General features: G+C 41.0%; 1 protein-coding gene across 1 annotated transcript in view; it reads right to left on the reverse strand.

Moving 5' to 3' along the window:
• MID1 (midline 1) overlaps nucleotides 1-24,453 on the reverse strand; it is a 376,934-nt gene extending 352,481 nt beyond the window's left edge. Inside the window, exon 1 of the mRNA XM_061178725.1 lies at nucleotides 24,283-24,453. The gene's annotated coding sequence lies outside the window, so the exon portion shown is untranslated. The remainder of the gene's footprint in view (nucleotides 1-24,282) is intronic.
• Nucleotides 24,454-25,845: the final 1,392 nt, after the last annotated feature.

The raw sequence follows: 25,845 nt of genomic DNA on the forward strand, positions 1-25,845 counted from the left end.
CTTTCTACACATCGTCACTAACATTTGTCATCTCTTGTGTAACGTAAGGATACAGTTTCATTCTTTTGCACATGAATGTCCGGTTTTCCCAACACCATTAATTGAAGAGACTATGCCAATTGTGTGTTCTTGGTGCTTTTGTCAAAGATCAGTTGATCATATATGTGTGGGTTTATTTCTGGGCTCTTGACTCTGTCCCATTGGTCTATGTGTCTGTTTTTATGCCAGTATCATACTATTTTGATTAGTATAGCTTTGTAGTATAGTTTGAAACCAGGAAGTGTGATGCCTTCAGCTTTGTTCTTTCTCAAGGTTGCTTTGGCTATTCAGAGTCTCCTGTGGCTCCATACAAATTTTAGGATTTTTTTTCTATTTCTGTAAAAAATGCCACTGAAATTTTATAGGAACTGCATTGAATCTGTAGACCACTTTGTGTAGTAGGGACGTTTTAACAATATTAATTCTTCCAGTCCAAGAACATGGGATATCTTTCCATTTGTGCCTTCGTCAATTCATTTAATCAGTGTCTAACAGTTTTTAGCGCACAGGTCTTTCACCTCCTTGGTTAAATTTACTCCTAAGTATTCTATTGTTTTTGATGCTATTGTAAATGGGATTGTTTTCTTAATTTCTCTTTCAGATAGCTTGCTGCTAGTGTATAGAATCACAACTGAATTTTGTGTGTGGATTTGGTATCCTGCAACTTTAGTGAATTTGTTAGTTCAAATGGTTTTTTGACGGAGTCTTTAGGATTTTCTTTATATACTTTTCCTCTCTCTAGTGTCCTTCTCTATGGCACCCTTATCAGTGGGATAAAATGTCCTTTAGGGGATGATATCCTTTTCCTAGAGGCATTTGAGTAGAGGCAAGATGGCCAGCAGTCATGGATACCATAGAGGAGAATTCTGAGGTCACTTCTGACTAGGATAGGACAGCAAAGTCCATCTTTGCATAGTGGCTTTGAGCTGTTATTTCAGCATCTTTGATATATTTTCACTGACTCATCCAGACACCCTCCATATTGGTCCTTTCCTGGGGCCAGTGGCACACTCCATGAAAAAATGACAGGGCACAGTTTGGTGTGCTGTTTTTGGTGCGGTAAATTTTTTTTTTTTTTTTAAACCTGTTTTTGCTTCTATTTAACCATAGCTTTTATAGTGGTTACTCTGAGCCAGGGACTGTTGTAAGCACTTTATAAACATGAACATATTAAATCCAGTTAATTCTGATTTTACAGATGAGGAATTGAGAACAGAGAAGTTGAGAAACGTGTTCAAGTTAATATAGCTGGTAAGTGGAGATGCTGGGATTCAAACCCAGGCAGTCTGGCTAAGAATTCATACTCTCAAGCATTGAGTTGAAAGGTTAATAAATTTATTTTTGAAGACTGACCAGGCACAAAACAAAGATACAGTTCTTGTGCTTATTAAGGAGTCAAATCAAGTCCAGAAAGGGAGAGAGGCTTCCATTGATGGTGATTTTGACACAGAGAGTACATGAATGTGAGTGAGGAAAATTTTGGGTGGGAGGGTAGGCAAGGGGCTAGATCATGAAGAAGAGATTTGTCAGGGCTATTGAAATTTGAAACCATGAAGGATCAGACTAGGACTGATCCACAACGAAGTTTCATATGAAGAGCAGTGGAATGAAGAAAATGTAGATAATTTAATAATTTGTTCATAAAGCTAAATTTATTTAATATAAATGACTCCTCTTTAAGATTATATCCTGCTTATATTTTTTGATGGTAAAATGTCCATTTTTTGAATATTTTGTGTGTAAGAAGTTTTTTTGTTATTGTTATGTCATTAGTGGCAAAATTTAAAGTCAACAACTCATATTAGTCCCCTGCCATTAAAAAAAAAACAAGAATAAAATACCTAGGAATAAACCTACTTGAGGAGGCAAAAGACCTACTCAGAAAGCTATAAGACACTGATGAAAGAAATCAAAGATGACACAAACAGTTGGAAAGATATACCATGTTCTTGGATTGGAAGAACCAATATTGTCAAAATGACTATATTATCCAAGGCAATCTACATATTCAATGCAATTCATATCAAATTACCAGTGGCATTTTTCACAGAACTAGAACAAAAAAAAATTTAAATTCGTACGGAAACACAGAAGACCCCAAATAGCCAAAGCAATCTTGAGAAAGAAAAATGGAGCTGGAGGGATCAGGATCCATGACTTCAGACTATACTACAAATCTACGGTAATCAAAACAGCATGTTACTGGCACAAAAACAGAAATATAGATCAATGGAACAGGATAGAAAGCCCAGAAATAAACCCACACACCTATGGTCAATTAATCTATGACAAAGGAGGCAAGAATATACAATGGAGAAAAGATAGTCTCTTCAATAAGTGGTGCTGGGAAAACTGGACAGCTACATGTAAAAGAATGAAATTAGAATATTCTCTAACACCACACACAAAAATAAACTCAAAATGGATTAAAGTTATAAATGTAAGACTGGATACTATAAATCTCATAGAGGAAAACATAGGCAGAACACTCTTTGACATGAATAGCAGCAATATCTTTTTGGATCCATCTCCTACAGTAATGAAGGTAAAAACAAAAATAAACAAATGGAACCTAATTAAACTTAAAAGCTTTTGCACAGCAAAGGAAACCATAAACAAAACAAAAAGACAACCTACAGAATGGGAGAAGATATTTGCAAATGATGTGACAGACAAGGGATTAATATTCAAAATATACAAACAGCTCATGAAGCTTAATATCAAAAAAAACCAAACAACCCAATCAAAAAATGGGCAGAAGAACTAAACAGACATTTCTCCAAAGAAGACATACAGATGGCCAAAAGGCACATGAAAACATGCTCAACATCAATAATTATTAGGGAAATGCAGATCAAAACTACAACGAGGTATCACCTCACACCAGTCAGAATGGCCATCATTAAAAAGTCTACAAATAATAAATGCTGGAGAGGGTGTGGAGAAAAAGGAACCCTCCTATACTGTTGGTGGGAATGTAAATTGGTGCAGCCACTATGGAGAACAGTATGGAGGCTCCTTAAAAAACTAAAAACAGAGCTACCATATCATCCTGCAATTCCACTCCTGGGCACATATACGGAGAAGACCATAATTCGAAAAGATACATACACTCCAATGTTCATTGCAGCACTATTTACAATAGAGGTTTATACATTATAAATATTTATAATTTTTTATAAATTTTTACATTTATAAAATGTATAAATTTATTCATTAATAGGCAAGACATGTAAGCAACCTAAATGTCCATCGACAGATGAATGGATAAAGAAGATGTGGTATATTTATACAATGGAATATTACTCAGCCATAAAAAAGAATGAAATAATGCCATTTGCAGCAACATGGATGGACCTCGAGATTATCACACTAAGTGAAGTAAGTGAGATAGAGAAAGACAGAGACAGTTTTGACAGAGGAAAGGGGGGTGAGGGGCAGGTTACAGTGGGGATAGATAATTCTCATTTATCTTTAGGCAACTAAACTTGAGTGACCACACAGAAAAAATATATTTTGGCTCCTTCCATGCATGTAGTTGCATTCTGCTGGTTGTTAGGTTGCCATATCTTTTAAGACACATGGGGAAGAGGAGTGACATAAAGAAATTAAGTAATTTAAGCCATAGCTCTGAAGCAAAAATACTGGCAACTCCAAAATTACTCATTTGTCGCAGTGAAAAAATCAGCCATCAGCTTTTTCACCACCCCCTCTCTTTCAGTTATGCCAAACTAGATAAACATCAGCATCCTAAAAATCTCCTCCCTGATCATCTCTATGAGGGATCAAAGTAATGACCAGGGATGCATGTCTCCATCAGCAAGTCAAGTCATTCCAGTCCTGTTCTGCCTGTTCCAGAGTTGGGAGGACACCTGAGACTGGATTTTATGTCCTTTCCAGAGTGTGTGTGGCAAAGAACACAGGCCTCCCAGCCGCCAGCCTGATCTCCTCTAGGAGAAGTCGTGTGGCAAGCACGCCCAAGTCCCCCTTGAACCAATGTGGAGAGTTAATCACAAGCCAGGGCACTGTAAATTGAACGTTCACCTGTGATGAACTGGCAAAGCCAGTCTCCCTGCATGCCTCCCTTCGGACTACACGATTTCAGTGAGAAGGTTGTCTTTACAATCTGAAGGCCTGGAAACATTAAAAAATAAAAACCTGAATTGGCCTATTCCTGGAGACTAGTGCTGAGCCTACTAGGATAACATCAATATGCAGGTTTCCCCCAGCACTGAAGACATATTTCATCCTATAATTGAAAAACAGACTTGATTTAGATTCCACTGTGTCAGAGCTTACACTTGGGTCTCTTAGTGGAGAGGTCTGGGCAATAGGGAGACGGTCTCGTTCTGAAAAAAAGACACTCCATAGACACTTGTGGAGAACGCTGCAAAAATGGAGCCAGGGTGATGTTTGAAAAAGGATTCTGAGACCTCTTGGTAGATTCTGGGGTTAGATTGAGGGATGTGAGGCATGGAGAGCCCAGACACGAAACAGAGCAAGTAGTGGCCTCCCATCCCGGAGCGAGCATTTGCGGAGTCCCACTGCAGGCTAGGCACTTGACGTATGAGTTCGCTGAATCCTCTCAACGTCCCTGAGACTGGTTATCATTACCTCTATTTGAAAGAAGTGTAAAGAAAGTCCAGAGAGAAGGGTAACAGAGCCGGCAAATGGCTCAATGATGATTTGAATTGGAACCCAAGTCTGTCTTGCTCTGAGATCATATTGTTTCCCGTGCTCCACAAGAAACCTCGTTCCTTCCCTCTGAGCGGATGCCTATTGTCCTATGGGCTGAGTTTGGAAAGTTGTGATGTTTTTGCCAGAAGGACAAAGCAACATAACCCAAGATCACATGCTATCAACTCAGGCATTTTCCTATGGAGTTTATGTTGTGACCTGGTAGCATCCTTTTCCTCGTTGTCTCAGGGAATGCCTGGAAATCACATGTCTCTGCTCAGGGCTACTTTAGGAAACCCAAATGACAGTGGGAAGCCCTCAGAGCCTAGCAAATTCTGGGCAATTATCTCTCTCAGGCAGAGGTGGACCTACTTTTCCTGAAAAGGGTTGGTGAGTTGATGTTTTAGGCTTTATGAGTCAGTCTCTGTCGCAACTACTCAACTGTACCGTTGTAGCCCCACAGCTGCCATGGACGATACATCAATGAACAAGTGTGGCTATGTGCCAATCAAACTATTCATGAATTTCATATAGTTTTCACTTGTCCCAAAATATTATTCTTCTTTTGAATTTTTTTTGAATTAAAAAAATGTAAAAACCATTCTTAGCTCGTGGGCCACACAAAAACAGGTGTGGAGACCTGGATTTGGCCTGTGGGTCACAGTTTGCCAATACCTGCTGTAGAGGATCATACTTTATTGTTTCATGTATGTTCCATAGTTTACTTCTGGAAAATTTACAAAAGTAGAACAGAAGATCTGTTTACAACTAATTAACGAAAACTACTAAGTGTAACTAGGCATTTTAAATCATAGTAACACCATATATGTATAACAGATTCACTTTGCTGTACACCTGAAACTAACACAACACTGCAAATCAACTATACTCCAATAAAAATTAAAAAAAAAAATCCTAGTAACACCAATTTTGGGTTTCTAGAGTGGCTCACAGGAAATAAGGTTCTGTGTGACTTTTTAAAAAAATTATTTCCTTAGGTTTTTTTTAATCCAAAATTGGGGTTTATTATTATTATTTTTTTTATTGGAGTATAGTTGATTTACAATGTTGTGTTAGTTTCAGGTGTACAGCAAAGTAATTCAGTTATACACACATCCATTCTTTTTTAGATTCTTTTCCTATATAGGTTATTACAGAATATTGAGTAGAGTTCTCTGTGTGTATGACTTTTTTAAAAGCTATTTTTTACTTGAAATTTTCATTGAGGTAAATATAGATTCACATGCAGTTGTAAGAAACAACACAAAGAAACTCCTTGTACCATTTGCCTAATTTCCTCTTATGGTAATAGTTTGTAAAACGATAGTATAATATCACAAGGAGGATACTGACATTGATATAATCTACTGATCTTATTCAGATTTCCCCTGTTTTACTTGTATTGGTGTGTGTGTGTGTGTGTATTTAGTTCTATACAATTTTATCACATGTACAGATTTGTATATCTGCCACCAGGATCAAGATGCAGAATAGTACCATCACCACAAGGATTCCTTGTGTTACCCTTTTGTAACTACATACACCTCCCTCCCTCCCTTCCATCCCTAACCCCTGGCAACCGCTAACCGGCTCTTCATTTCCGAAATTTTGTCTTTTTAAAGAACGTTATATAAATAGAATCATACAGTATATAACCTTTGGGGACTGGCTTTTTTTGACTCAGAATAATTCCCTAGAGATTCATCCAGGTTGTTGAATGTATCAGTAGTTCATTCCTTTTTACTGTTGTGTAGTGTCCCATGGTGTAGATGTACCAAAGCTTCTTTAATGCTCTACCTGTTGAAGGACACTTGGGTTCTCTCCAGGTTCAGGCTAACATGAATAAAGTTTCTATGAATGTTTGTGTACAGGTTTTTAAGTGAACATTTCATTTCTCTGGAATAAATGTCCAAGAGTGCAATTTCTGGGCTATATGGTAATTTCATACTATTACTTTTTAAAAATTCCCTTTGAGCATGTTTCAAAATAAGCTTTTAAAACATTATTTCAAAAATACTCAATAACAAATGACGGCGTGGTAAAGGCCCTTTAAAAATTTCCTGCCGCCTTGCACTCCCATCTTATAGACCCAGGAACTCCAGACTAGAGGACTGAACTGACCCCAAAAAGTCACAAGTTACAGAATGGTCAGTGCAGGGTAAGCCAGGACAAGAAATCGCTTCTGTCTTGCCATTTAACGCTCTCTTCCTATCACGCTGCACCAGTGAAATCACAAATGGAAACGGCCAAAGATGGGGTGTCTCTCATCACAGGAGAAAGGACATGATTTTCTTGGCCCTTGGGGATGTTGTGAGCTCACATCCAACCATCCGTCCTTGACACGGCCCCACTCAATTGGGTCTTGTGTGGCTTCTCCACTCAAAACTTGAAACTGCCTCACGGTGTGGGCGAGTGATCAGGGACAGCAAAGTGTGATCCCCCCCGGGTGTGTGTGGAAAGTGGAAACTCTGAATGCTCTGTGACCACAGCAAACAAACCCTTTGCATCAGGCCCCCAGGGGTTATGCGGCTGCACGGTTAACAAGTTGATTCTACTGATTAGGGAGGGTTGAACTAGTTTGGATAAGTTAACAATTCCTCCGATCTAAAGCCTTACCGGGCAACTTCTGAGGTCCTGAACGGTCCAAAGAAGAATTTATTTCATTTCTACATGAGTTGGGACAATTGGTTTTTTCACTCCAATGGCCATGACCAGAACTGCAGATTCCCTACATGTTTCACTCTCTCCTCAGAATCTAGGAGGCATTGCAACAGTGTGTCCATATCTTAAACTGGTTCTCCTCAAAATAGGGTCTTTGGACCAGCAGCATCACCTGCAAACTTGTGTGGAATGCAGACTCTCAGGCCCCGCCCCCAGACCGGTCGAATCAGAATTGCTGCAGGTAAAGCCCAGCCATCTGCTTCTTTACTAGCGTTTGCCTGGAGATGCTCAAGCTCACTAAAGCTTCAGCAGTGGTACAACTACTTCAAAACTATATTTCGGGGAGGGGGAGGGGTGAGATGTGACAGGGTGAGAGAGTGTCATGGACATATATACACTACCAAATGTAAAATAGATAACTAGTGGGAAGCAGCCGCATAGCACAGGGAGATCAGCTCGGTGCTTTGTGACCACCTAGAGGGGTGGGATAGGGAGGGTGGGAGGGAGGGAAATGCAAGAGGGAAGAGATATGGCAACATATGTATATGTGTAACTGATTCACTTTGTTGTAAAGCAGAAGCTAGCACACCATTGTAAAGCAATTATACTTCAATAAAGATGTTTAAAAAAAAAAAAAAAAAAAAAAAACTATATTTCAAGTAGACAATGGAAACGGAAGCCATAGCTTGCAAATAAGTTTTAAAAAAAAAACAGCCAACAAAACAGTTTCAGTCCTTTTCTGTCAATTACAGAGTCTTTACTAGGTCAATATTGATACAAGCATAAGCCAGAGTTGTTATTTCTGACACTCAACAGATCATAGCTCTCTTCACACGTGCTATATGTACGTTATGTTTCTAATGAAAATGTTCAGTTTGTGCTTCTACTTAGCACCTATTTAAAATTCTTTATCAAACTGTAATTTCCTTGAGGGCAGGAAACGTGTGTCTCCATAGCCTAATAAATGGTTGTTGAACAAATGAATGGTTTGTGCTTTATATTATAGTGGTTTCGTCCTCCACTGAACAGTGCACTTGAAGGTTGTAGAAGATTCTGGAATCGCGAAAACATTCTGACTATCCTTAAGTATCCAGCAGATTTCCCTGAACACAAAGGACTTGCAGAAATTGTTGAATAAACAACAACAACAACCAATGAAATCACATCTTTGGTGTTACTGCATTGACTCCAAATAATTTTACTGGGGACATTATTTCCACGTGCATGTGGGAAAAGCTAATTTCATAGGTGCCATCTGGAATACTGTTTAAAAAATATTATTACCTACAAAATGGAACTTGAGAGCGTGTCTGGGGAGGCTTGTGAGTAAACAAAGGTGCCCTGTGACAGAGGTACCTTCTTTCAGAAGGGTCACTCATGGAACAATAAAGCTGGCAGGCCCCAGCTTCTGCTTCTACAATTTTTCTAGTTAAGAAACCAAATTACACAGTCTTACCAGATGATCCAAATTCTGGCATTAAGGCAGGGATGTCTCAAGCTCTTTGTTTGAAGTTGAACTTTTAGACTGTTCTGCCTGTTGGTTATTCTGTAAGAGTGAGAGTAACTGACACGACCACAGAAAGATATTATGACAAATAAGCACTCCTGAAGGATCAGATATATGTAAAGGAAAACACATGTATACTTAAGGATCTGAGATCACTTAGGAAGGGAGATTTGTGCTCTTGAATTTTCATACAGCTCATTTGAAGGACGGGAAATTCTAAGTGTTCTCCTCAGTGTTCTTTGTTATACAACACTACAGAGGGATACAAATTTTGTAAACTACCTTTCAGTAAAACAAGCAAATAAATCATTCATCTGTGCCTCGGCATTTAAGAGGAGGAAAAAGTGAAATGAAGCGTTTATGATAAGAAGACTTCAGCAATGAAGTACTTTGGAAATCTACAATTATTAATAACCTTAGGATGACTTCAACATGGTTTTCTTTCCCATCCGAAGAACATTTCCTTGAGAGTGACAGGAAGAGGAAATGGCTACAGATATTCATTTCCTTCATTCAATATTGCTGCCATCTTTGCGTATTTACAGGAACAGGATTTTGTTGTTGATTAGGGTTTTTGCCCTGTTGAAATGGGTCTTCAGGACATGTAGATTTCTAAAAGGATGAACATGCTGTTGATCCAGGAGGAAATACAAAACCAGTCTGGGTAAAATATCACCTTCCAAATAAACTTTAACTTTGTACTTAATTTGTTCAAGTATTTCACAGAGAATTTGTCACCAGGCAAAACTCTTAAAAACTAGTTTTGAGCCAACATGTGTTACAACAGTTGTTGGCAATCCCTGAATATTTTCGTAGCATTAATTCAAATATACTGGGTAACGTTTGATATACAAAGCTCCAGGCTGATCTAGTCTCAGAAAGATTCTTTAAAGTTATAAAGCTGTCCATTGTGAACTGAATAGACAGGGTGGTAGAAAATGAATGTCCACCTTCAACTCTGGCAGGTCACTGTCTCAACATGCTATCAAGCCTTTTCATTAGTTATATTAACAAAGAGATCCCAAGTCCCGCCTAAGTCCATGGACCTCTGAAGGAAGTCTAAACAATTCTGAGTGATTTGGAGTAAAAGCAGTATTAACCAACAAAGTCAAAAGCTTGTTAGCGGGCACCCTCTCCCCCAGAGAAATTTGTTCTCCTAACCTCTATGCCATTCTGCACTTCCTAACAGGGCATTAACAGCTAGTGATGGTTCTTCAATGTGGGTTCTTCTTTTCTGTATCTTTCCTTAGCTGGGATGGGAAGCAACACATATGTATTAGTTTTATTTTGGTTTATTTCTAGGGGAATAATTTGCATCATGTGCACATCTGTGTGTGTGTGTGTGTGTGTGTGTGTGTGTGTGTGTGTGTGAGAGAGAGAGAGAGAGAGAGAGAGAGAGAGAGAAAGAGAGAGAGAGGGAGGGAGGGAGGGAGGGAGGAAAGGAATACTCAGAAATATTGAAAAAGTTTGAAGACCACTCATCTAGTCTTTTCGACTAATTAAATGAAATTAATTTGAACTCTAATTTATCTCCCTTCTCACACCCCTCTACTTGTAACTTACAGAACACTATATTCTTTTTCTTAAACACTCCATTATAGTTGTTACATTTACTCCATGCAATGGCCTCAAATTTCTCCATCCCATTCTTCTTGTCTCCCCAGTCATGAGGCAGTGGGCGTGTTTTTTCCCACCCCTAACTGCTTTCCTTTGGTACACACTCATTTCCTCCCTTCCATTTTCACAAATTCAATATTTGGAACCCAGAAAGAATAAGAAACAAATAGAAATCATTACAACCTAATATTTCCACATTTGTTCTGTCTGGTCTCTCAGAGCTCCTAATTAGTCTTGTCTTAATTCTCTGGCAAATTTCAGGAACTTTCACAGTCTTCAAATTATCATCTTCCAATATTCTCACTTGGGAATTCCATGGAAACCTCCTGCCTCCATGCAATCCTAGGATTTGATTAAGAGCCATATTTTATGGAATGCCATGAGAGCTCTCACCTATCTGGCCTATTTTGTAACATTCTACAAGGTACAGGACCCAGTATGTACAGACATGTCCTCCCAAGCCTTTCCAATCAGTGGGCTAGGGAGAGCCATTATAGTATTCATTATACCTTTTGCCAGTCTTTTTTCAAATCTGGGATCATAATTGATGGGTTTTATTTATCCCATCGGTAGAGCCTTTGTTTCATGGATCTCGTTTTCTTGAGCAGTCCCACTGGCTTCAAACCCTTACTTGCCATAAAAGTAAGATAAAATTGCCCACCAAGAGGCCCTGGAATACAGCCAGTCTGTTGGAATTTAAGTGACGGTCCTTGCTGCCCTGAAGCTTATCTGTGCTGGACACGAGCATAGCCCAGAGGGCAAATAGATAGCCTGGCACACGTCAGGGTAACATAAGTATGCAGGGGAGGAAATAGCAAACGCTTGCGGGGCAAACTGAACTAGGCAAATCCACAAAGCCATGGTCGGTGAGCACAAACCAGTAGGTCGGCTGTCCCATATTCAGTAAATGAAAATGTGAGGTTTCTTTTGACCTCATGTGCTGATGTAAACCTATGGTGCACACAACCCCCAAAGACAACGCATTCCACAGCAGGCCAGGGTCCTTGAGTCATAATGTCATCCTTGAAAAAGATCAGGAAGGTAGAAAATACGATCTTTACAATTTTTGTGTACCTAAAGGGTCCATGATCTATTAAACAAATGTAAAGAGTGATGGTTTCAGGGAAACACTAAAAGAGTCTTTAAAAATAGTCAGTTGATTCCAGTGATTTACGTCATCAAGAAACAGACCATCTTAAGTAACACATGGGCAATAAAAGAGAGCAGATGTTTGCATTCTAACCAGGGCACTAATGGAGGTGCTATGGCACGGTATCAAAGTAAAGTTTGCCATCTTCAGAACTGCCCACTGGAGTTTTAAATACAGCTGCGTAACTTTGACTCAACAACCGGTAAGCTTTCCCGGGCCACTCTGAACATCATGCCCTGCTGCAGGTAAGAATGAATAATTCTCCGTTAACATGCTATGTCAAACTCATTTCCTGAAATGGACCTTGAAGCGTATGATTGACTGTAAGATCCGAACGTGCCATAAAGACAATTCCTCGGGTTGCTGAATTACAAACATAAGTTATTATGAGCGAAGCACAGTAAAAATAAACGAGCGAGTCCAAACCCACAAGAGACTGGATTTGGAATTTCACGCACAGGCTCTCTAAGCCTCGCAGTTAGGGAGTCAAGCATCGGGTACTTGGGTAAAGCTTGATAGTGGAAATGGATTCAGAAAAGACACCCTCTCCCCACCACTCCCCTTCAGAAATTGACAGTGTTCAATAAATATTAAGCTAGGTTCTTCTGGCTCAGTAAATGACTGCTGGGAGTATGGAAGGCATTTGGAGGATTAACTCTTTAGGCCACCAGGCTAGAATAATTCTAGGGCCACTGCCCTAGAATAATCATTTATTAAATCAGGAATAGCCAACCAGCTCTGGAGCACCTCAGAGCTAAGGAGCCGGGATTCCTGCTACACTGGCCTTTTTGAGTAGGGACATTTAAAAAGCAAATTGCGGGGACTTCCCTGGTGGTCCAGTGGTTAAGAATCCATCTTGCAATGCAGGGGACGCCGGTTCAATCCCTGGTCAGGGAACTAAGATCCCACATGCCGCGGGGCAACTAAGCCCGCACGCCACAACTAGAGAGCCCGCCTGCCACAACTACAGAGCCCACGTGCTCTGGACCCTGCGTGCCCCAACTAAGAGCCTGCGCGCCGCAATGAAAGATCCCGCATGCTGCAACTAAGACCCGACACAGCCAACAAATAAATAAATAAAGCAAACTGCGTTCACACTACTATTACAGAATACGACTAATTACAAAAACCAGACAAGCCCTGCCATTTCTAGGGGTCAGTTTCACCAGGATGAACCCCGCCAGAACATTATTCCGCAGCCAGTCTCTGACACCTACCGCTTGGCTGGCTGTCTTGTCACGTGGAACAATAGTGCCCCTTTCACCTGATTCCTGCTGTCTTCCATCACTTGCCCGCTTTCATTTCTGTGCCATCTAATCCTGTTTTTTTTATCAAGACACCTAGAGAACAATGTCTTCTCAGCCCCACCGACTCAAGCACAATGACCATTTTTGTCTCGTATCATATTTCTTGATTTTTTAATGTTACCTCCTCATTTCTTACTTACTTCTGTAGTTGGCTTTTCCTGCCCATTTGCTTTAACTTTGCAAGCATTTCCCGTGAAGTTTCATTCTCACCCTTTCTTTTGTGTTTTGTTTTCTCTTTCTCTCTCTCTCAGTCTCTCTCTCTCTCTTTGGTCCCCAGTATTTTCTAGCAGTTTGTGGCTTGCCCCTTCTTTTCTTGATCCCTTTGTCTTCCACCTGCTTGTTTGCTAGGCTTTTGTTTATAGATGGAGGGTGGACTTGGCTGGGGAGGGGAGAGTAGATTTTTGTTGCTTTGAGAGCTCCTTTCCTCTATCATCTCCTGCTACTCTTTTCTTTCCTATACTCTTTTTTCTTTTCCTTTCTTTGTTTTACCCCTGACCTCTTTGGACTTCCACATAACTTCTAAATCATCATATTTGGTCTTAAAAAAAAAGTGACCTTTTCTTTTCTTATGTTTCATTCGACTTAAAAAAAAATCAGTCAACAATGGCTACAGCTTATCCAAACTTTCAAAGGGAAACATACATTTGTATACATGTAACATACATAGATACATACATAGATACGTAGAGTGTCGCTATATCATCCATAGTGACTCTAATAGATAAAACAAGAACTGGGTGTACTAACAGTAGTATGTGGAAATATTCTACGGGAACTATATAAGCCCTGAAAAGGTCTTGGAAGCAGCAATAAAAATTAATTTTATGATAAATATATTTTGGCATATAACAATATTCACGTTTCATTGGAATTACTAGTGTTATATATTGACATCTAAAGTTAACTGTGAAACTCCTGATCAACAGCAATAAGTTATATACGACACACACACACACACACACACACACACACACACACAACTGTTCTTTTCCCCACAGAAGGCAGGTCATTTAAAAATAAACTTTTGTATAATCTAAAACTCACATATTGACTTATGCTACCAAAATACAGCCTGGAGTAAGCAGAGAAACAAATAAATCAAATGGACAAGTATATATAAAATAGACTGCTTCAGAGATAACACGGGACAGATTTTATTAACTAATTTATGACCTACAATCTGTTGGCGGAGACCTTCCTCCTCCCCAGTTTCAGTCTTCCTGAGCAGGATAAACAGATCAGAAGGCCTGATGGTGTGCAAAGCTCACATCTTTATCTTTGCAAGAACTTTATTTGGGGGCCTGGAAACAGAAGTTCTCACCATTTTTCATTCACTGTAATGTCTGATGTGCTTTCTCTTTGCTGCAACCTTCACTTTGGATCATTCTACCAGGTTCCTTCTTTATCTTTGAACTATTGGCAAATGATTTACTATTGGCAGGTCACTACATTCACAGACAAAGTGAACTCTCTCTGGTTTGACGCTGTCTAGCTCCTGCTATTGCATTGTGACTCCTCAAACATCCAGACTTGGAGCAACTACTATTGCACATGCTAATTAGAAGTTTCTACTGAGTGCTCCTGCTTTGAACTCAGCAAAACCAAAGCCAAGTGGGTCTTTATGAAGCGGAAAGGCAGCTCCTCTGGGAGATACAATTCGGATTTAGAATCGCCTTTTTAAATTGCTCTTATACCTTGAAGTGCATTTGCATCAAAATGGACCACACAGAGAAAAAATTATAAAGGCAGGGAAGGTAGTGGAAAGAGGAAGGTCTTAAAAGCATGCCTGGGGCTTCCCTGGTGGCGCAGTGGTTGAGAATCTGCCTGTCAATGCAGGGGACACGGGTTCGAGCCCTGGTCTGGGAATATCCCACATGCCGCGGAGCAACTGGGCCCGTGAGCCACAACTACTGAGCCTGTGTGTCTGGAGCTTGTGCTCCACAACAAGAGAGGCCGCGATAGTGAGAGGCCCGCGCACCGCGATGAAGAGTGGCCCCCGCTTGCCTCAACTAGAGAAAGCCCTCGCACAGAAACGAAGACCCAACACAGCCAAAAATAAATAAATAAATAAATAAATAAATAAATAAATAAATAAATAAATAAAGGAATTCCTTAAAAAAAAAAAAAAGCATGCCTAAGACTTCTAATTCAGATAAGAGTTTCCACTCCACTTCCTTCTCCACTCCTCCCACACACCCAAATCCCTGCCTGGGTGTATACAGTAAACTCTCAAATATCCAGATGGAGAACCAAGCACAACTTGGTTATCTGAAAAGTCATACAAATGTGTCACATTCTTCCACCCAAACAAGTGAAATAACGAAATAAAATGCCTCCCACTCTCTCCCACCCATTTTTCTGTATGAAAATAAATGTTTCTTGCATGGAAAAATAACTGAATGGGGTCTGGATGGGACACTTAATCTTTCTGATAATTCAGTGAGAGATAAATGTGGCTATAAAGAGACAATAGTGGGTCAAGAACAGAGGGAAAGAAGTGGAACCAGGCGACAGGGGGAGACTTTTGGTAGCGACCAGGATCCTACAACGCCAGAGCACCTGCAGAGAGGGACGCTAATACCTGGTTTCCACGGGGGGCTTAACCCCTTCTGCCCTTTCACCTGCTCATTGCAGCGTTTTCCTAACCCGATGGCTGCAGCTTTCACTGTCTAATGGCTCCCTTTAATGAGGGAATATTTGGAAGCCAGAATGGAATTCGCTGAGGTCACTCAAGGGCAGCGGAATTACATATGTCGTATAAAATGCTCCCGCTAAACTGATGCTAGAAAAACAGAATGGGAAAGCCTTCACCCAAACCCTACAGGGAGTATGTAGTTAATCGACTGTGCTCGTCTGTTACTGCAAACTCTCGGGTTACATTTTCCTAAATCCCATAGTCCTCTTACAAGTGATAAGGGATCTCAGCTGAGAAAAGCAATGTAGCTTATTCCTATATGGGATCCCTTAATCCAGGCTGAGAGAGAGGAGGAGAGGGGGTTGGAATGAAATAGAAGGAATTCACTGGACAGCTGAAGCCAATAGCTGCCCTGTAGATTATCAACAAGGCGAAACTTCACTAAGGTAAACTTACAGAGTGTTGAGATCTCAGCTGTCAAAACTCTCACACACCACCCCACCCCCTCGGAAGTTCTTGAAAATAGCCACTCTTCCTCTAGGCTTCATTGCTGGTCGATTTTGGAATAATAATAGTAACTCATGTAGGTAGGACCTTCGACCATATCTGAAGTTATGTTGATTGTCCCAACAACCCTCTGAGGTGGGTGTTTACGGCCTCATTTTCTTTTTTTCTTTTTTGGCCGCGCTGCACGGCTTGCGGGATCTTAGTTCCGCGACCAGGGATCGAACCTGTGCCCCCTGAAGTGGAAGCGGGGAGTCCTAACCACTGGACCGCCAGGGAATTCCCCTCATTTTAAAGGTGGCAGAACTGAGGTTCAGAGAGACTTAGCATCACAAAGCTAGTAAATGGATGAGCGAGGACTTGAACCCACGCCAAGACTGCCGGCCCCAAAGCTCGTGCATCTTCCACTGCATCAGGCTACAAATAATTCCTCTCTCTACTGTCAAACCAGGTCAACTTTCGTTGTCCCCTACATCATTAATGACACCACTATTCCTCTAGTTAGGTGGACCAAATTCCTGGGAGTCTGCCTTGACGCTTCCTGGTCCCTCATCATCGCTCATGTCCCATTCATTACCCACTGCTGTCTATTTCACCTGTGAAATATAACTGAAATCCACCCACTTCTCTTCCTGTCTACCTCCACGATATTAGTACAAGTAGACATCATCTTTCCCTGGACTCCTCTTTTAGGCTCACCCACATTCACTCTGATGCCCTCTGATCTAGTCTCCAGGATGCTGCCAATGTGGTCTTTCTGAAAGACAAATGTCATCCTTTGTTGAAAACTCCCTGATACAGTCTGGCCATTTCCTACCCCTCCAAACACTGACTCACATCCCTTCCTACTACCTCTCAGTTGAAGCACCCCTTTCTTGGGGAAGCTTTCTCTGACTTCCCTTGATTATCTAAATCCTCCCAGTACAATCTCATGGTAACATATAACTATATAGCTTTTATTCTAGGCAGACTTTTACTCTTGTTTGCATGATATGTCATCAACGGTTGTCTCCTACACTAGACTGCTATGTACTTGAGTGCAGGCACCACTTCGGTCTTAGCATGCACGTAGGATGATGCCTGGTTCAAAGCAGGAATTTGATGAATATTGTTGAATGAATGTTGAGCTTCTCCTTTTTTTCTCTTTTCCTGCTTTCTTTCCATTCCCATATCCTCATCGCTATCCCATTCCTTGTCCCATCTTCACAGGCTCTTGCTGTCTTACTTCATCTTAATGGGAAAGAAACCCACGCCAAAGCAGTAAATACGGCAACTACAATTGTTGCTCTCTCTAGAGCCATTAATTTCTACTAAAACACTCTTGACACCTTAAAAGACAATTAAATCATTCTATAATGCTGAGATTTTAGGCATCCCTGTGGGATGGGGGAGATACACTCTATTTCCTGAGTTCTCGGGGGAAATGCTTTCCAGTTTAACAAGGCTGACATTGGGATGTATCTTCCACTTGTTGCTGCCCAGGGGGCAGTCATGATATAATTGTCATTGCCCACCCATGAACCTTCTTGGTCATAGAAGTTCATGTTTTTGTCACTTCTATTGAGTTCTAGGCATTATTTGAAACAAGCCCCCCACATTAGGAGAAGAGAAGTCACATGCTTGGCAAAGCCTCTCAAAGAAATGAAAAGGAGGAAGGGTTTCCCCCAGGCCAGAAAGAGATCCTCTTAGGGCTCAGGTGGGACTAGAGGAAAGTCGTCTGGACAGGTACCTAGGAGATCAATGGAACCCACCAAGAGTGCTGGTTCTTAACACATTTGTGGAAATGTGTCAGAAGGGCTAAAGAATGAGCGCACTGACAAGTGTAGTCACTTGGTGGATATTCCTGGGGGTATGAAGGGATAACTGCATTCCCAGGTAGGACCATTTGAGGAAGGAACATAGTTCTGGTTGTTACCTTTTGGTAGAGACTCAGAGACAGTAGAGAAGCTCTTTAAAAAGAAATGCTGTATTTTGGCACAGAACATGATGGCATCGTGCAGAAAAGCACACACGTGACAACTCCAAATGAAAAGTGATTTAGCAAAGTTGGAATCTTAAAAAGTTTATCCTGACTATATTTTCCATTTTATGTATGCACAGGAGGAATACATGATTTTTGTAAAACACTGCTCTAAATAAGCCTAGAAGAATTCTTTCAATAAAAGTAGCATGAAATGCTTCAATGTTAAGAAAACACTGTTAGGGTCTAAATGGAAGAATATTTTTCCTTTCTTAATGCTGTATCTTACAATAGAGGTTATCTCAAGTTCAGTGAAAATAAGTCAGAAATAGAGAGTCACTTGATCTACGTTTTGATAAAGCCACTTCTGTGGACTGAAGTGTGCACCCTCCCCCCCCACCAAGTTCATATGTTGAAGCCCGAACCCCCAGTGCGGTGATATTGGAGATGGGGCCTTTGGGAGGTAACTAGGGTTAGATGAGGCCATGAAGGCTGGATCGCCATGGTGGGGTTAGTGCCTGTATAAGAAGAGGAAGAGAGAGAGACTGCTCTCTCTCCATCATGTGAGGACACAGTGAGAAGACGGCTATCTACAAGCCTCCAGAACTCTGAGAAATGAATGTCTGGGATTTGACCACCCAGTGTGTGCTGTTTTGTTATAGCAGCCTGAGCTGACTCATACAGCTGCCCTGTTTCCTCATCAAACCAACACCGTACGGTCCCCACTTGCCTTAGCCAGGAGTGAACTTTTGGCAGGGCACATCAGCCCACAGGACACATCCCGTCCACATCATAGGAGCGACATCAGATTAAATGTTATATTCCACTGGGGTGGGATGTGATGGGTGGGGAGCGGGAGAAAGAGAATGGGATCTGAGGATAACCTTGGGGGCATAACACCTTAGAGAAGTCCATCCTCAAGACCCCTGGAAAACCACTGTTATGAACTGAAGCCAGGGAGATTTCTACTTATTGTTAATAAAACAAGTGGATTTTATCAATGAACTTACTAGCCCAGTCTCTCCCACCACTCCTGTTGGAAAGCTTTCAAGCTGTCAAATTAATGCGTACCAAATGAGTATTTTTTGTTTTGCTTATAAAATGTGTTACTCTGGGGAAAACACCTTAAAAGGGGGAAACTTATGTTTGAGATAACATAGATTGCTACCGAAGCCTTTAGAAGAAGAGTCTCAAACACAAAACCTACAGGGGACAAACAGGTAACACAAATCAGAAAAGAGGACCTGGTACAAGACATTAGAAGGTATATCATGCTTCACTGAAAAGCATATTTTAAATCCCCGAGTGGGCAAAATGACATATGGGACACCAGTGTTCGTCTTCTACTTCTTCAACCCCTTAATTGCCTTTTTTTTTTTTTTTTTTGCCGCACGTGGGATCTTTCGTTGTGGCATGCGGGATCTAGTCCCCTGACCAGGGATCGAACCGGGGCCCGCTGCATTGGGAGCTCGGAGTCTTAACCACTGGACCACCAGGGAAGTCCCCACCCCTTAACTGTTTACTCGAGGATGCCTCATCCACCCCGACACATTTCAGATCCAACTAATACTTATTGATTGGCCTCCTGCCCAGCATTGTGCTAGGTGCTTTCAATACTCATAACTGTCCAGTGAATTGTGTATTTATGTCTCCAGTGATAGATGAGGAAATTGAATCCCAGAGAAGTTTAAGATGACTTAGCCAAAGCCACCATCCACTACTTTGGAAGAAACTTGGGAAACACTGCTATTCTTTTGTTTCTTAGCTTTAAGCCAAGTATATCAGTTCGAATAAACTTGTTATCTGTTCTCTAGTAGTTTATGTACTGTTTTGTTCCCCAAGGCAATACATGATGACTCTGTCAGTACAGATCGAAATAGCTGCACAATTAGATACTCATGGGGGAGGGGGGAATAATTCTGGTTTAAATAACCAAGGCCTCTGTTGCAGAACAATAGCTATAAATAATGCAGGATTTCCTGGCTCCAGCTCTTTGACCAAAATTCCAATTCTGTCACGTGTTAAAACTCAAACTGTCAAATTGAGGGGGTTCTGCTTAATTTCATCTCTGTCTCAAGTTTAGACAAGTGAAGAGCAACTCACAAGACAGTGTGCGTACTTGGAGCCAATCTTTATGCAGATCCAGCTATTAAGCAGCCAGCATAGCTGAGAACGCTACATTCCACAAAGCACTGCTAGCCGTTTTCATTTTCCTTTTAAATAAAAATCAAAATTAACTGAACCCTGGGCAATAATATATAAAGTAACTCAATTTCTCCGAAAGCTTCACTCACGGAAGATTCCCTTCCATGTGATTGCAAGCAATTAATTAAAAAATGGAAATGTACTTTTACATTTAACTAGAAGTCCTAGTCTAGTCGTGTCTATCACCTCGCCAGCCAAGCTTTCTTCAAATATAAATAGATTTTAAATTGGTTTTGCCAATGTCCTAGATACTTGGAAAATCCTACTGGCGCAAACCAGTTATTGATTCGCGGTCCCTGACTCTAAGCCTCACACCTACAGCCCTACAAGTAGCAGCATGGTGCTCTTGCCAGCCTCATAAGAATTGTCACTAGACAATTAGTAATTTCCAGTGGTTAAAAGCCAGTATAAAAGCTCTCGAGTCACCTAGTACTCTGGAAACCTCTCTTCTTAATGTGGTGCCCTAGGAACCCCTGACAATCCAAGAAAATGTGGCCTTGAAGAATACATCAGCAAAATATAAATAGGTATCATCCAGCTCCCTGTCACTTAGAGACGCTCTGCAGGGCATCTACCGGACACCTTCTGACCTGGAAATCATCTGGTCACTGAAAGCATGAACATCTTGACCTGTGTGTTACCTGTTTTCTGCCCACCAGTTGGAAAGCTCTGAGTTCAAGAGTGTCCCTCAGGACGATCAGCCAAAAAAGTGAGTGGTCGAGTAAGTTTGTAGCAAATCATACTTCAAATGCTGCACACCGTGCAGGCAATGAGACCTCTCTTTGCGGAAATGCTATCAGTTGCATGAAGATTTGGTTTAAATTCATCTGTCTCTTGTATGCCCGCTTTTCCTCCCGAGTACTTAGCATAGGACTTCAAAAGGCACTCAATAAATATTTGCTGAATGAATGTAACAGGAATTAATAACACAAAATGTTTTTGAAAAGGTAATTGATGTCAAATGGTAGGCAGAGAAAGCCAGAGAAAGTTCACCAGGGATAGGAATCCTGTGTACAAATTTGGTACAGGGTCTAAGGAAAGAATTTACAATTGATAAATAACTTTTGAAACCAGGTTCTTTTATGTCATTGCCTCTGGACTAGGCCACACTGGCGGCAGGAGAATCTCAGCCAAACACACTGTGATAGCAGTTTGAGAAAGGGAAGTATAAATGATAACAAAACGTTAGAAAGGATCCCAGGAGGAAACACTTTGCCATCAGCTTTCCAGGAGATCTTTAAGAATAGAACAACAATGACGACGACAGCAACACACGCACAAATACTTATTTAAATTCTTTATAGAATAAAGGGGGAAAACTGGATAACATACAGAGGACCTTGACATCCCCACCGTAGCGTGAAAGATGATAAAAATTAGGGTATTTTCCATCACATTGAGCCCCAAGGTTCGGGTTAACACCGTGTAGTTGAATTTTGACTGGCTCTATCTATATTCTGGGCCTGGATTGTCAAAGACGGTTTCCTAGCTTTTACACATCATGACAGATATAGAAATTGACCCTATCTATACAACATACTGGGGCAAATTGAGGAAGCTATGTGGTCCACGGATAGCCTTCAGGGGGATACGCCCAGCCCAGGCACAGCTAGATGACCCAGATGCCAAGAGCGATCAAGTCCTGGGCATGTCTGCAACCCACTGATCATCTACCAGTACTCTGTGGCCCATCTGTTGGGAAGCTTTGCCTTAGAGAATGTTCCTCGGGATGATCAAGAAAAAATGGAGCCATCAGGTAAATTTGCAGCAAACCATACTTCATATGCTGCACTTTTTCGGGGAGTCACAACACACATTAGCAAAGGACCGTATTAATGCTCCGTTACTCTCTTTTTCCGCCCCCAGGATTTTTCATCCTCCTTCACCAGGACACTTACTAACATCTCACAGACCTAAGGAGGCTGCCGAATGGTTCCAACGTCCACACAAGCACGCAGCACCAGTGACTCGAAAAGAGCTAATGCAACACCACCACATCCTACCTGCCTTTCATTGCAGGATTAGTTCTGACACTGAAATAACTTTAATCTTCAAGAAGGAATCTTCCTGGAACTCTATTAATGGCCAGGTGTTAAATACAATAATCACAATTACTGCCCCCAAATGAGCTGCCTGAGGAGCCAAAGGTAAGTAGATTCAGGAGTCAGGGCTCCCAGTCATTGACAGTAATTCATAAGACACTGGCAAGGAGAACTCTAAACAGGAGATTCCCCAAACCCCAAGCTTACCCCCAGCGCTCCTCACCCTAGGAGACTTATCTATCTTTCTGGTTATATATTCCTTTGGCTGTTGATGTAATTAGTGTATAATAACTGCGTACATATCAACTCACAGAAAAAATGGCAGACGTGCTAGTTGATTTGGCTTGGGGCCATCTCTTCGGCAGGGTGAGACAACCCGGTGTAAACATCTGTTATTAACCATGTATTTTAAAATAGTGTTTTGCGTCCCCTGGGTTGCTAATTCCCATCAAAAGCAATACAATATCAAGACTCCTGTTTTTCTGAGCAGCACCTAGGAGATAACAAGCTTTCAAACATTTGCATTAGTCTTCTCAGTTCTGCTGCTTGTGTTATTAATTTTATTTACTAAGACATCTACTGTATTACACACGCTGCTTTTCTCGGTTTCATTCCCATCGAGGTGAGCAGGTTTCATTTAAACTGTGTTACCGCGAACAGTAAGGCTTTTTCAAGTCGAGAGCGCTAAATAAAACTGGCCATAACTTTTGTTTTTATGAATAAGCAGTTGCCAATCCCTGTATTGAACCAATAGCCTCACTAGGGAATGGACCATGACTTGCAATTTTTAAAAAAGTGGCCATTCTCTCAAATCTGCTTGCTTGCGCTGATTACTTTTCTTGAAATTAATTAAAAAAAATAATTTCTTAATATGAGAAATTGGAAATTGGGTCTTTGTGCCACTTGCCTGCTCCCCAAACCCTTAGGATTAAGTCGCTGCGACAGAAAACGACAATATTTCTCTGCGAGATGAACAGTCAAATCGTTCAAAACAATTATCCAAGTTCACTCAATTAACAAAACCACCTTGCCATAAAAAAATAAAAATTTGTACCCAATTCCAAAACCGCTTTGGATGGCTATACTATTAAAAAAAAAAAAATCGACTTTCTTTTCAGAAGTTTTACCTACGCCCCAGAACTCAGCTGGAATAGCTTTTTCTTCTTTCTCACTCAGTTGCCTCTGATAATTGACCATTCCCGAGTATTACTAAAATTCCCCTGCAAGTCTGTTAAACACTTTCACATTTCCATGTTTAATTACATTCAGATTTCAATTTTTGTCTACGTATAGAATAGAGCCAAAATTCAACTCAATCGACTGCAATGCCTTTGACATAAAGCCTTTATTCATCGTTCTTGCCTTATGTATAAATAGACATACGCTACTTGTCAAAATACAAGAGTGGGCTTCTTTACATTGTCTAGAACAAAGAGCCCCGCTCGGCTTCTTTCTTTCCTCAGTGTCTCAGAAGGTGTCCTTTATTACATGTGCAGGATGCAAGGATTTTGCTGCCGCATGAATGAAAAATGATACCTTCAGACTGCCTTTTTAGTGACAAATTGCACTTCTGCAGACTATCACACTGCCTGTAGTTTTAAGAACCCCACTTAGATTTACTATTACTTCCTTGGGGGACTCAGCCTTCTCGCAAAGCACCCCAGGGCTCATTTCCACTCTTTCAGAGTGCAACAAAGATGAGAAAGTTTGCTCATCGCGGTGGGAGAGAAACTCTTGGCTAGTAAAAAAAAAACACTCTCTGGAATGTCTCAGGAGCGAAAATCACTGCCTCTGTGGATTCTTGGGGTACAAAACAGGCAGGAAAAGTTGTCTGGAGGTATTTGCGAAGCATTGTGTTTGTTCAGGAAGGAGCTGTGGAGTTAGAGGCTGAGCGACGCCTCTCCCTTTGCTTCCTGGGTCAGAGCAATGAGGCGTGCCCCTTAGCAGAAGCAAGCAGAGAGAGATCGGTAAGACTCACCGGCTTCCCCATTTTTCCTAGGACGGGGTTTTTGTTCCTCAACTGTGATCTGGAAGAGGCAAACCTGTAGGTCCTCCAAGCAGGCTGCCTCGGATCAGCTGAATGACTGGGGCGTTCAGGAAGCTTGCTCTGTCCAGCTCGGAATCACTCCCCCTCTCCGGGCTGTGTTCTTCCACGCCTCCCAGTCCGCGCAAAAATCCGACAAACTCAGGTCAGCCTAACAGGTTTCCTTATATAGGTAAACACGAATTGCATTCCTGGTGAAAGAAGTTAACTAGGAAGCCCGGTAACCTGGTTAACTCTACACACGCCAGAATGGCTCAGAGTCAGCCAGCCTGCGTATGGTTTGGTTGAAGTACAAAGGGATTTGTGCGATTTAATTAAAATCATCTTTATCCCGGCAGTCTGTAAAATTGGCTCTTCTAGTGTGAGTCAACAGCTAGTATTTTATATCATGAGCTATGACCGACCTTATATTATATAAAGACACTGTAGAGAGAAAAACCGAAGCATAGGATATAACTTGTCTTGAAATTATTTTCAAAGAAGCAAATAGAACATGTGATGGGAAAAGAACACGAACAAACCTCTGTCAAGTAAGACTCCAATGCCTTATTTAAGCAGAGTAACTAATAGTTATTCAACTTTCCCAGGCCTTTAGTAGATCATGCAATAAGATCATTTTGAGTTTACTCCTTTTACAATGCAGTAATTGCTACTGTTTTTTTTTTTTTGATGGGCGAAATGACACATAATGACATCTATTTATTCCCCGAAATAACCCTCCTGAGCCCACATATTGAAGTGTTATTTGATGGTTTCAGGAAAGAAATCTAAGACTTGTGAATTTGCATAATTACATGGGAAAAATTTTAAACAACCTCCTAGACTTCAGAAGATAAGAAAATGTATCTTTAAAAGTACTCTGTGGAAGGTCTAACTCTAGGCTCAAAACAGTTTTTAAATGTAAGTGTGTAACACATCAATTGTCTAATAATTGGCTCTTCCGCCCTACATTTATCTACCGTGGAGGAAAGTAATAATTCTTTTAAAGTCTAACCAATTCCACTGAAGTCTCAATATGAAGTACAGACTCAAGACTTAGCACCTGAGTGTTGGAGGTGAAGATTGCCTGCTAAATAAAACTTATCTTAAAATGAATCATTTGTTCCTATTTCATCCACTGGTTGACTGCTCCTTGAGTAATGCCAATCTTAGCAAAAATAGCTCAGTGTTGCGTTTTAGGTCTCTGCTTGGGAAAGGGGAGAGAATGAATGTTTACACACTACGGAAGCCAGCACCAACACAAGCCAATGATGAAGGGTTTCTGCTAAGAGCGGGAGAGTGCAAAAAACACGGGGCAGGAAGAGTAACTACTCTTTGATTGCATTTTCCACTGGGTAAAGACTTTTCCATACAATTTCTCTTCATATCTCCATAGGAAGTGTGTGTTATTACTTCCTTTTCACGATAACAAAATTGACTCACAGAGACAAAGTGACTGGTCCAAAATCTCGGGATCCACTTGTGGCAGATCCAAAATCCCAGATCTTCTAGAATTTA

Source organism: Eubalaena glacialis, chromosome X (assembly GCF_028564815.1).
Source record: "Eubalaena glacialis isolate mEubGla1 chromosome X, mEubGla1.1.hap2.+ XY, whole genome shotgun sequence".
Classification (NCBI taxonomy): domain Eukaryota; kingdom Metazoa; phylum Chordata; class Mammalia; order Artiodactyla; family Balaenidae; genus Eubalaena; species Eubalaena glacialis.